General features: G+C 38.8%; 2 long non-coding RNA genes across 2 annotated transcripts; both read right to left on the bottom strand.

The window, feature by feature from the left end:
* Positions 1-909: 909 nt before the first annotated feature.
* On the bottom strand, positions 910-3,074 carry LOC145014132 (uncharacterized). Its single transcript, XR_013665414.1, has 3 exons — positions 2,734-3,074; positions 2,038-2,118; positions 910-1,023 (listed from the first exon to the last, which is right to left on the bottom strand). It is a non-coding gene; the product is annotated as an uncharacterized LOC145014132 (long non-coding RNA).
* Positions 3,075-10,681: 7,607 nt separating this feature from the next.
* Positions 10,682-12,748, bottom strand: LOC145014048 (uncharacterized). The gene is made up of 3 exons (XR_013665384.1): positions 12,408-12,748; positions 11,752-11,832; positions 10,682-10,795 (listed from the first exon to the last, which is right to left on the bottom strand). It is a non-coding gene; the product is annotated as an uncharacterized LOC145014048 (long non-coding RNA).
* Positions 12,749-13,240: the final 492 nt, after the last annotated feature.

Below are 13,240 nucleotides of genomic sequence, written 5' to 3'. Positions count from 1 at the left end.
AGGATCCTCTTCGGGATCCTCCTCCTCAAGACCGTCATGGGGAAAGTACGGATCCCCCGCTAAGTGTAGTGGATGTGGATGCAAAGGAACTCCAAATGGCTCATCAGGATCCTCAAGTCGAAACCAGTCATCAGGGTTATCCGGTAGTCCAGCCATCTACATAGAAGGGTTTCAAGCGGGTTAGTAAATTTGTATAAGGGTTTTTTTTTTTTTTTTTTTTTTTTTTTTTTTTTAATTTTTTATTAAGAGTTTTAAGGTTGATAAAAGGATTCTAGGGTATTAAGCTTCAGCAACGAATCTGATGGATATTCTTCAACTTCTAAAACTCTCAACCGTTGTAGCTTATCAAACTCCTTGCTCAAGGTTGGTTGTGCACCGGCCCGACCATAAATAACATAGGCGCGCGTTCCAGGTTTATTTGTGGTATGGCTTATGTACGATACTAACCTTTAATTGAGGCGTTTGACCTAAAGGGTTGAGTTGGTAGTTTTAGTTGAAGGGATGTTTAGAATTTTTATTAAGTGTTCTCATCGTGGGTCAGAGTATATATATCAACTCTTACATATTAAGGTTGGTGGGGTTTGTAGTATTATTAATCTTTGTTTTGTACTTCCCAACTAGCATACCATAAGTAGTCGGGAAGTAGTTTTATTATTGATAATACTTTTATAAGAAGCTAGTTGCTATAGTTGTATTCCTCTTTCGAGGATACGAGTTCTCTATAGCCAATTTAGCTCTGATACCAATTTGTCACACCCCCGGCCGAGGCGGCGGAACATGCCGGGCTGTGCGACTAAGTTCATGGATCACAGATAAATTGAATATACAGCACAAGTACAACAATAAACAAAACAACATTTCATTACATGTTTATGCTTTCATACATGGTTCTTACAGGTAGTAATAAAATAATAATACGAGTTTGCCTTAACAGTTAGGCATAACAGTTCAAAAGTAGAAAATTAAAGTACTTGCGAGCCATGTTTTCCATCGTCTGATTGTGCCTGAAATTTCACTGATTTCCTGAGAATACATGTATTTTGAAAGTCAACACGAGGTTGGTGAGAGTCATAGGTTTTCTGCTAGCCGCAGTAATAATACTTTCAAAAGTCCAAGAGTATATATATATATATATATATATATATATATATATATATATGTATATATATATATATATGTATATATATATATATATATATATATATATATATATATATATTTTGTATAAAGATCGTTGAGACAATGCTTGTCATGAGTCTTTAAAAGCTAAAAATTAATTTTATAAATAATTTTATGCTTTTGAAGAAAATGTGTTTGTAATAACTTCATGAATGTTTAAACATATCCATTGTATAAGTAACCACCATACTTAAAAACATTTCTAAAAGCAACCAAACATATGGTTGTAGTGAAAAAGTGAGAGAGATTCGTGTTAATGTTTTTAGTGAGTTCTATAATCGAGCTACAGACGAAAGGTACCCCTCCCTACGACGCTTCATTGGACATCGTAGTAACGATCGTAGACACATATCACCTGCTTCGATTGATCAGTCGATGGTTGTAGCTAGCAACCGCAGGTGGGGTTGTCAACCCTATATAGATCTATATATATATGTAACTCGCTCCGAAGATTAACGATTATAGCAGTGTGGGGTAGGCTAAGTGATTAAACTCAGCTAATGAATAGTAGCGTCTCACTCAAAAACCATTAACGCAAAGTTTGTGAATAACTCTCAGCCCTAACTTAATTATAGATAAGTACCGGGCATAATGAAACTCGTAGTATAGTATTTGTAAAGTCGAGTATGGTTGACGTATTTATAGAAGTATAAATTACTCGCTTTTATAGAGATATATATTTTAACATAACGATCTTGTATAAGTGTGTAAAATCTTATGCATGATGGAAGTATTTATAACTTAAATTTGTAGCATGCATATCATATAAGACTTATATATTTGTATCATAAATAATATATATCACATGTATTCTCCCCCAAAACAAATAAATATAAAAAGAGGGGCCGTAACTCTCACCTTATCGAGTGGTAAACGAGTAGTTCTGAAGACCAGAATGTATTGCCGTGAGGTCGTGATCTCCGAGATTAGTTCGATTTCCTAGAAATTCGATATATATTATTATTTGGACGTGATTAAGTATTATAACAATTTCTTGAATAATTCCCTAAGTCTTGCCAATTTAAAATTTATAATTATTTTAATTAAATTTTAAAATTTAATTTATTATAATTCCGCAAGTATTTAAATAACCAAAATTAATTTATTTGAAATCAACTTTAAAATTTTTAAAATATACGTATAAACATTTTTCATTTAATTTTTGTATATAAAGTTTGATTTGTTTTGAAATGATTTTTCCATCCTAAAGTAAGTTTTAAACATTCTTATCAAACTTTTATTGTTTAAATCTTACATTTGAAATAACTTTCAAGGGACTAAATTCAGGCAATTTAAAAGTATGGGGACTATATATATTTAATTTGCAATGATGTTTGAATTGTATACAAGCTTATAACAAGAGGCATATGCCTCCTGTTCTTCTTCCCCGACGTGATACGCAAATGAAAGAAAGAAAATAAATAAATAAATAAAAATCTTGCGGCGGTTTATTATTATTATTATTATTATTATTATTATTATTATTATTATTATTATTATAGTTCTAGATACATGGAAGCTTATAACGAAATCAAGGGGGTGGAGATGGCTTACTAGTGACGAAATGGAGGCCAGAAGTGGTGGCGATCGGTGGTTATTGCTGCAACAGGAGGCTGACGGGGGTGGTGGTTCTGATACTGCTACCTCCGTTCTTCCTCATTTCGGTTGGATTTCGATGCAGGGGTATGGAAAAGCTTCCAGGGATCGAAGGAAATAACAAACTAAGCTTAGGGATGAAGCTTTTGGGTGGTGGTAGTGGGTGTTTGAGAGTGGCAGGGGATGTTCTTCCAGCTTTTATGGAGGAAGAGAGTGATAGAGAGAAGAGGGAAGAAGTTGATGATTTGTGTCGAATGAAGGCACTCATGCATTCCTTTTATAGTAAAAATCCATACACACAAACCAAATAAGCCATACCTCAACCCTTACCTTGTACTTTTGAGGATATGTGCAAGAAAGAAAAGATATGGCACGTGGGGGTGAGGTGAAGATAAAAGAGATCAGATTTTTTTTTTTTTTTTTTTGTCTGTTGGAGTATGGGTGGGCCCCACATGGGGCTAAGCCTCCCTTACATGTTTAAAACATACAAAAATCGGGTTTCTCGGTATTCGTGCATTGATTTTATTTTTCGAAGGCTCCGTTAGATAGAGTATAATTCAAGGATTCTAGAACATCAAACGGATTAATTTTTGGAGTTACGGATCTCCGGGAAATTGCGTTTTAAGTTTTGCGTCTTAACGGCTCGCGGTGTCCGTTTTCGCGACTTTCATAAATATTTTTGTAAAAATTATTTTGAGTGTGAAATTAAATAATATACTATATCCTGAGTCCAAAAACGCTCTCAAAAATCTCGTCGGCAAAGCGTAAGTGCCTCAACGGAACGTTTTTGTTTACGCGATTAAAGAATAAAAGTGTTTTACTGTCCGTTTTTCTTAAAGCGGTTGTATCTTTTGCATACAAACTCCGTTTTGGACGTTCTTTATATTTTTGGAAATGGGGGAACATGTACTATCATATTTTTGTGTTTATTTTGCTCAAAAAATGAAAAATGTTAAATTTCAATTTTCAGACGCATTAGTCAGCGCTGCAGTTGGGCGGTTCGATTGGGTTACCAGTTTACACGTTTGGGCATAAAAATACCATCAAATATTATATAATAATTGAAATTAATTCATTTATATTTCATTAGATGCAGTTAAAGCTGAATGAATTAATTACAAATAGATTTGTCGTAGTTTAGTCGTTTGAAATCTATGCCCTAAATTCCGGGATGTCACATTACCTCCCCGTTAAGGGAATTTCGTCCCGAAATTATTACATTCTTGGCTACTTTACACTAGTAGTTAGTTCTTTCACTGGTGGAGGGGGCATCATTGAATAAGTGTGGGTACTTTTGCTTCATTTGGTCCTTACGTTCCCAGGTAAACTCTGTCCCTCTACGAGAGTTCCATCGGACTTTTACTATAGGTATGCGGTTTTGTTTAAGTCTTTTAATTTCCCGATCCATAATCTCCATTGGTTCCTCCATGAAGTGAAGCTTTGTGTTGACCTGAATTTCATCGAGTGGTACGATCAAATTTTCATCGGCTAGACACTTTTTGAGATTAGACACGTGGAAGGTATCGTGAACCTTGTTAAGCTCTTGAGGTAGCTTGAGCTTATAAGCTACCGGACCAACTCTTGCTAGGATCTCAAAGGGTCCGATGTAACGTGGGTTTAGCTTTCCTCTTTTTCCGAATCTAATGACACCCTTCCATGGGGCAACTTTTAGTAGGACTCGGTCTCCTACTTTGAATTCCAATGGTTTGCGTCTGTTGTCAGCATAACTCTTCTGTCGACTACGTGCGGCTTTTAGCCGTTCTTTTATCTGAACAATCTTTTCTGTTGTCTCCTGTATGATTTCAGGTCCAGTGAATAGTGTATCTCTAATATGTTTTCCTGCTAGTTGGGTATCTCCAACCTCTGCCCAACATAATGGTGAACGACATTTGCGCCCATACAAGGCCTCGAATGGAGCGGCCTTTATACTACTGTGATAGCTGTTGTTGTAAGAGAACTCAACTAATGGCAAGTGAGTATCCCATGCATTACCAAAGTCTATCACACAAGCGCGGAGCATATCTTCCAGAGTTTGTATTGTCCTTTCGCTCTGGCCATCCGTTTGGGGATGATATGCTGTACTCATGTCGAGTTTTGTGCCTAGGGATCTTTGCAATGATTGCCAAAATCTGGAAGTAAATCTACTATCTCGGTCCGAGATGATAGATATTGGCACACCGTGTAGTCTGACTATCTCCTTGAGATAAGTTCTGGTGAGTTTTTCCATCTTATCAGTTTCCTTGATGGCTAAGAAGTGAGCGGACTTGGTCAAACGGTCAACCACTACCCATATGGTATCGTAACCGCTTGATGTCTTGGGCAACTTTGTTATAAAGTCCATTGTTATTTGTTCCCACTTCCATTCTGGAATTGATGGTTGTTGTAGCAGGCCAGACGGCTTCTGGTACTCCGCCTTGACCTTGGAGCAGGTCAAACACTTACCAACATAAGTGGCAATTTCTGCCTTCATATTGGGCCACCAATAATGCTTCTTGAGATCGAGATACATCTTGTCTGATCCGGGATGTATTGAGTATCTTGACTTGTGAGCTTCATTTAAAACCAAATCTCTGACTTCTCCAAATCTTGGAGTCCAAATTCGGTTCATGAAGTATCGCGTTCCATCATCTCTGAGGTCGAACTGTTTGTCCATGCCTCGTAGGTTTTCTTCCATGATGTTTTCAGGTTTAAGTGCTTCTAGCTGAGCATCACGAATTTGAATAGTAAGGTTCGAGTGGATGGTTAGGGTTAGAGCCTTTACACGAAGAGGTTTTGCTCGTTCCTTCCTGCTTAAGGCATCTGCCACAACGTTTGCTTTACCGGGATGATAACGAATCTCGCATTCATAATCATTTAGTAATTCGACCCGTCTCCGTTGTCTCATATTGAGATCTTTTTGATCAAAAATGTGTTGGAGGCTCTTGTGGTCTGTGAATACAATGCACTTTGTCCCGTATAGATAGTGTCTCCAAATCTTCAGAGCAAATATTACGGCTCCCAAATCTAAGTCATGGGTAGTGTAGTTTGTCTCATTTGGCTTTAGTTGTCGGGATGCATATGCAATAACCTTATTCCTCTGCATTAGTACACACCCTAACCCTTGACGTGAGGCATCACAGTATACTACAAAGTCTTCTGTTTCCTCGGGAAGAGACAAAATTGGTGCACTGCATAACAATTGCTTCAATTTTCGGAAGGCAGACTCTTGACTGTCTCCCCAGTTGAACTTTTTGTCTTTCTGGGTTAGTGCGGTGAGAGGCTTGGCTATTTTGGAGAAGTTCTCAATAAATCTCCGATAATAGCCTGCAAGCCCTAAGAACTGACGTACTTCGGTTGGTGTTGTTGGTGCTTTCCAATTCTTGACAACTTCAATCTTCGCCGGATCGACATGAATCCCTTTATTGCTGACCACATGACCGAGGAAGTGAACTTCGTTAATCCAGAACTCACACTTAGAAAACTTTGCATAAAGTTTTTCTTTTCTTAGTAGTTCTAGGATTAAACGCAAGTGCTGGCCATGTTCTTCCTTGGTTCGTGAGTATATTAATATGTCATCGATAAAGACAATCACAAATTTGTCCAAGTAGGGTTTACACACCCGATTCATAAGGTCCATGAATACGGCAGGTGCGTTGGTCAGTCCAAATGGCATCACTAGAAACTCATAGTGACCGTATCTAGTTCGGAATGCCGTCTTTGGAATATCCGCTTCTTGAACTCTAAGTTGATGATAGCCGGATCGTAGGTCGATCTTTGAGTAGTAGCAGGATCCTTGTAATTGGTCGAACAGGTCATCGATCCTCGGGAGTGGATACCGGTTTTTGATAGTGAGCTTATTCAACTCTCGATAATCGATGCACATCCTAAAAGAACCATCCTTCTTTTTGACAAACAATACCGGGGCTCCCCATGGAGAGAAGCTTGGCCGAATAAAGCCTTTGTCGAGAAGTTCTTGAAGTTGACTGGATAGTTCTTGCATTTCCGATGGAGCCAGGCGATAAGGAGACCGTGCCACTGGTGCTGCACCCGGGATAAGGTCGATTCGAAATTCAACCTGTCTGATAGGAGGTACTCCAGGTAGGTCTTCTGGAAATACGTCTGGGTAGTCACACACTTGTGGTATGTCTTTGATTTCCTTACCCTTGCCTTGCGTATCCACCACGTGGGCCAAGAAAGCGTAGCATCTCTTCTACAAATACTTCCTTGCCTTCATGCAAGTAATGACTCGTAGGTTCTTCCCCGCCTTGTCTCCATAAATCACAAGGACTTCATCGTTTGGTAAGGGTAATCGTACAGCTTTTTCGTAACATAAAATCTCCGCTCGATGGGTTGATAACCAATCCATTCCGATGATTACATCGAAACTTCCAATGGTTATGGGCATTAAGTCGACAGGGAACACGTGATTATTCGGGGTGAGAAGGCAGTTGGTGAGTATTTCTAAGGTGCTTTCTATTTGACCATTGGCTACTTCTACCGTGTAAGCATTATTGAGTTTGCATGATTCATGATTAATCATTTTTCTAAATTTGTGGGAAATAAAACTCTTATCAGCACCAGTGTCAAATAATACAGAGGCATAAATATTGTTGATAGGAAACGTACCAGTAACCACAGTTGGTTCCTGGCGTGCGTCTCCCGCACCTATCACAAACGCCCTTCCTTGACCACCCTGTCTCTTCAGCTTAGGACAATCTTTCCTGAAATGTCCATGTTGGTTGCACTCGAAGCAGGTTCGACTTTCTCTTGCGGTAGTAGTTGAGACTGTGTTGCTTGGGTTCTTTCTGCAAAATTTGGTGGTATGACCGCTTAATTTGCAGTTGCTACATATCCTGCAGTCTCCAACATGATGATAATTGCACTTAGGGCAGCGGGGTAGAGTTCCAGCGTAGGGTTTTACTGGAGTGGGAGTGGTTGTGACTGCAGCATACACCGTTACAGGCTCTGGGTTTCGCTTACGGTGTTTGAAGTTCCCTTTTGGCTTTCCCTGGAACTTTCTCTTAGAATTCCCAGCTTGGTTCTTTTCTTTTGCAGGGGCCATGGTGCCTTGTTGGGATACATTGTTCAGTCAACTCATAGGCCAGCTGCTTGGCACTATCAAAAGTTGAGGGTCTGGATGCAGTAACCAGACCTTGGACTGGCGATGCTAATCCCCAAATGTATCTCTCCGTCTTCTTGTCTTCTGAAGGTACCATTCCGGGACAAAGAGTTGCAAGGTCTTCAAATCGGGAGGTATAAGCAGCTACCTCTGATCCTTGCATGGTTAGGTTCCAGAGTTCTTGTTCTAATGCCTGAATCTCCTGCCGTGGGCAATACACTTTAGTCATCATTAGTTTCAGCTGTTCCCATCCCATGGCATAGGCTTCCGCAATTCCCACGGTCTTGGCATGGTTGTTCCACCAAGTTAAGGCAGCATCCATCAGTGTGCAGGTAGCGTACTTAACCCTGCAGTCATCCGGGCAAGAGCTGATGTGGAAGACAGCTTCAATCTTTTCTATCCATCGGGATAGGCCAACAGCTCCTTCAGTTCCGTAGAAGGATCGGGGTTTACAACCCATGAATTCTTTGTATGAGCAGTGTTTGGGATTTCTTTGGGCAACTACAGGAGTACCACTTCCGCTATTTCCAGTATTCCCGTTTCGAGCTGCCTCATAAGTCGCCAAGGCCGTAGCAATCCCTTGTGCAAGCATGTTCTGCATCATGGTGGGATCCATCTGGAAATTTTGGTGGTTATTTGTAGCACTTGGGGTTTCTTCAGGGTCTGGAGTTTCTTCTGTTGTTTGAGTTATCTCTGGAGCACTTCTCCTGTTAGTTCGGGGAGTCGGTGGTGGACGAACTCGTGGTTCTTTTCGTCGAGGCATTATCCTAATACGTTAGATAAGTAAAATTTTTTTTTAAACCATATAGTTATAATGTGTGTGTATTTTGTATTTGTTCAATTTGTTTTTCTTGCGAAACCAGAAAATGAAAGCTTTTCCTGATATATAGAGTTTTGCAAGCAATACATAATAAATACAAACATTTAATAAAACACAGAAACATTGTCATCAGAACTGCTTGTTTTGGTTACAAAGTTTTAACCATATAAGGTTAGAAATAGAAAAGCTTTTCAAAAGAGCTATTACAAACCAGGCAGTGATAAACACTTGCAATACAAAAGCTATTCCTCAAAAGTCCTAACCTTATCCTAGGACACAAGTTGTCCTAGATATCTACCTCCCAAATCGAGTCATCACATAGAGGACAAAGTCCTCGAACTGGTCCAAGATGTAGCGTCGTTCCTGCGCAGAGATAACCAACTGATTTCGCTGCGCAGCAAGCTCGCTCTCCATGATCTGAATCCGGTAGTTCTGTGCTCTTACCTGAGCACTCAAGGCATTCACTGCATCATGATCAGCACCCGAGAGATGATATAATATCTGGATCGCATCAGAATTCTCCTTCTCCTCTTCCTCGAGTGTCTCAACTCGATGGTCGAGGGAAGTAGAGCCTGGACCTTTCACAAACTGCTCCAAGGATCTAATCCTATCCTCGGTCTGATCAATCTGAGTCATCAAGCGAGGTATCGGATCATCCTCAGGATTAAACCTGAGTGGTGCTCGTGAAGATTCACCAACCTCAAACCGTGGTGGTAGATCAGTAGCATCCCTCCTGCTAAGGAGGTCTGTAAGCCAAGATGGCTCACTGGATCGATTACGTTTCCCTAATAGACCACTAGTGGGTCGGGAAACCTGAGCAGCTGGGTCCAAGTGGTAAATAGGAGACATAGTAGTTCCTGGGGTCCTCATCATACAAGGGCCCTTGCCGCGCAGAAGGTACGGCTGGTAATGGGGTCTCGGTGGTGAGTCTGGTGGGGTAAGGGGAGTAGGTTCCTCTTCGGAGAGGTCTCCCTCATCCTCTGCAGGACCATCATTATCAGTCTCTTGGGCATCCTAAAATATGCCCTCATTCTCGAGCTCCTCCTCATCGGGATCCTCCTCAGGATCCTCTTCGGGATCCTCCTCAGGATCCTCTTCGGGATCCTCCTCCTCAAGACCGTCATGGGGAAAGTACGGATCCCCCGCTAAGTGTAGTGGATGTGGATGCAAAGGAACTCCAAATGGCTCATCAGGATCCTCAAGTCGAAACCAGTCATCAGGGTTATCCGGTAGTCCAGCCATCTACATAGAAGGGTTTCAAGCGGGTTAGTAAATTTGTATAAGGGTTTTTTTTTTTTTTAATTTTTTTTTTAATTTTTTATTAAGAGTTTTAAGGTTGATAAAAGGATTCTAGGGTATTAAGCTTCAGCAACGAATCTGATGGATATTCTTCAACTTCTAAAACTCTCAACCGTTGTAGCTTATCAAACTCCTTGCTCAAGGTTGGTTGTGCACCGACCCGACCATAAATAACATAGGCGCGCGTTCCAGGTTTATTTGTGGTATGGCTTATGTACGATACTAACCTTTAATTGAGGCGTTTGACCTAAAGGGTTGAGTTGGTAGTTTTAGTTGAAGGGATGTTTAGAATTTTTATTAAGTGTTCTCATCGTGGGTCAGAGTATATATATCAACTCTTACATATTAAGGTTGGTGGGGTTTGTAGTATTATTAATCTTTGTTTTGTACTTCCCAACTAGCATACCATAAGTAGTCGGGAAGTAGTTTTATTATTGATAATACTTTTATAAGAAGCTAGTTGCTATAGTTGTATTCCTCTTTCGAGGATACGAGTTCTCTATAGCCAATTTAGCTCTGATACCAATCTGTCACACCCCCGGCCGAGGCGGCGGAACATGCCGGGCTGTGCGACTAAGTTCATGGATCACAGATAAATTGAATATACAGCACAAGTACAACAATAAACAAAACAACATTTCATTACATGTTTATGCTTTCATACATGGTTCTTACAGGTAGTAATAAAATAATAATACGAGTTTGCCTTAACAGTTAGGCATAACAGTTCAAAAGTAGAAAATTAAAGTACTTGCGAGCCATGTTTTCCATCGTCTGATTGTGCCTGAAATTTCACTGATTTCCTGAGAATACATGTATTTTGAAAGTCAACACGAGGTTGGTGAGAGTCACAGGTTTTCTGCTAGCCGCAGTAATAATACTTTCAAAAGTCCAAGAGTATATATATATATATATATATATATATATATATATATATATATATTTTGTATAAAGATCGTTGAGACAATGCTTGTCATGAGTCTTTAAAAGCTAAAAATTAATTTTATAAATAATTTTATGCTTTTGAAGAAAATGTGTTTGTAATAACTTCATGAATGTTTAAACATATCCATTGTATAAGTAACCACCATACTTAAAAACATTTCTAAAAGCAACCAAACATATGGTTGTAGTGAAAAAGTGAGAGAGATTCGTGTTAATGTTTTTAGTGAGTTCTATAATCGAGCTACAGACGAAAGGTACCCCTCCCTACGACGCTTCATTGGACATCGTAGTAACGATCGTAGACACATATCACCTGCTTCGATTGATCAGTCGATGGTTGTAGCTAGCAACCGCAGGTGGGGTTGTCAACCCTATATAGATCTATATATATGTAACTCGCTCCGAAGATTAACGATTATAGCAGTGTGGGGCAGGCTAAGTGATTAAACTCAGCTAATGAATAGTAGCGTCTCACTCAAAAACCATTAACGCAAAGTTTGTGAATAACTCTCAGCCCTAACTTAATTATAGATAAGTACCGGGCATAATGAAACTCGTAGTATAGTATTTGTAAAGTCGAGTATGGTTGACGTATTTATAGAAGTATAAATTACTCGCTTTTATAGAGATATATATTTTAACATAACGATCTTGTATAAGTGTGTAAAATCTTATGCATGATGGAAGTATTTATAACTTAAATTTGTAGCATGCATATCATATAAGACTTATATATTTGTATCATAAATAATATATATCACATGTATTCTCCCCCAAAACAAATAAATATAAAAAGAGGGGCCGTAACTCTCACCTTATCGAGTGGTAAACGAGTAGTTCTGAAGACCAGAATGTATTGCCGTGAGGTCGTGATCTCCGAGATTAGTTCGATTTCCTAGAAATTCGATATATATTATTATTTGGACGTGATTAAGTATTATAACAATTTCTTGAATAATTCCCTAAGTCTTGCCAATTTAAAATTTATAATTATTTTAATTAAATTTTAAAATTTAATTTATTATAATTCCGCAAGTATTTAAATAACCAAAATTAATTTATTTGAAATCAACTTTAAAATTTTTAAAATATACGTATAAACATTTAATTTTTGTATATAAAGTTTGATTTGTTTTGAAATGATTTTTCCATCCTAAAGTAAGTTTTAAACATTCTTATCAAACTTTTATTGTTTAAATCTTACATTTGAAATAACTTTCAAGGGACTAAATTCAGGCAATTTAAAAGTATGGGGACTATATATATTTAATTTGCAATGATGTTTGAACTGTATACAAGCTTATCTTCTTCCCCGACGTGATACGCAAACGAAAGAAAGAAAATAAATAAATAAATAAAAATCTTGCGGCGGTTTATTATTATTATTATTATTATTATTATTATTATTATTATTATAGTTCTAGATACATGGAAGCTTATAACGAAATCAAGGGGGTGGAGATGGCTTACTAGTGACGAAATGGAGGCTAGAAGTGGTGGCGATCGGTGGTTATTGCTGCAACAGGAGGCTGACGGGGGTGGTGGTTCTGATACTGCTACCTCCGTTCTTCCTCATTTCGGTTGGATTTCGATGCAGGGGTATGGAAAAGCTTCCAGGGATCGAAGGAAATAACAAACTAAGCTTAGGGATGAAGCTTTTGGGTGGTGGTAGTGGGTGTTTGAGAGTGGCAGGGGATGTTCTTCCAGCTTTTATGGAGGAAGAGAGTGATAGAGAGAAGAGGGAAGAAGTTGATGATTTGTGTCGAATGAAGGCACTCATGCATTCCTTTTATAGTAAAAATCCATACACACAAACCAAATAAGCCATACCTCAACCCTTACCTTGTACTTTTGAGGATATGTGCAAGAAAGAAAAGATATGGCACGTGGGGGTGAGGTGAAGATAAAAGAGATCAGATTTTTTTTTTTTTTTTTTGTCTGTTGGAGTATGGGTGGGCCCCACATGGGGCTAAGCCTCCCTTACATGTTTAAAACATACAAAAATCGGGTTTCTCGGTATACGTGCATTGATTTTATTTTTCGAAGGCTCTGTTAGATAGAGTATAATTCAAGGATTCTAGAACATCAAACGGATTAATTTTTGGAGTTACGGATCTCCGGGAAATTGCGTTTTAAGTTTTGCGTCTTAACGGCTCGCGGTGTCCGTTTTCGCGACTTTCATAAATATTTTTGTAAAAATTATTTTGAGTGTGAAATTAAATAATATACTATATCCTGAGTCCAAAAACGCTCTCAAAAATCCCGTCGGCAAAGCGTAAGTGCCTCAACGGAACGTTTTTGTT

The sequence above is a fragment of the Lactuca saligna genome, chromosome 9, assembly GCF_052625555.1.
Source record: "Lactuca saligna cultivar CGN05327 chromosome 9, ASM5262555v1, whole genome shotgun sequence".
Taxonomy (NCBI): Eukaryota; Viridiplantae; Streptophyta; class Magnoliopsida; order Asterales; family Asteraceae; genus Lactuca; species Lactuca saligna.
The sequence above is the reverse complement of the archived record's forward strand: the minus strand, read 5'-3'. Positions and strand labels throughout refer to the sequence as shown.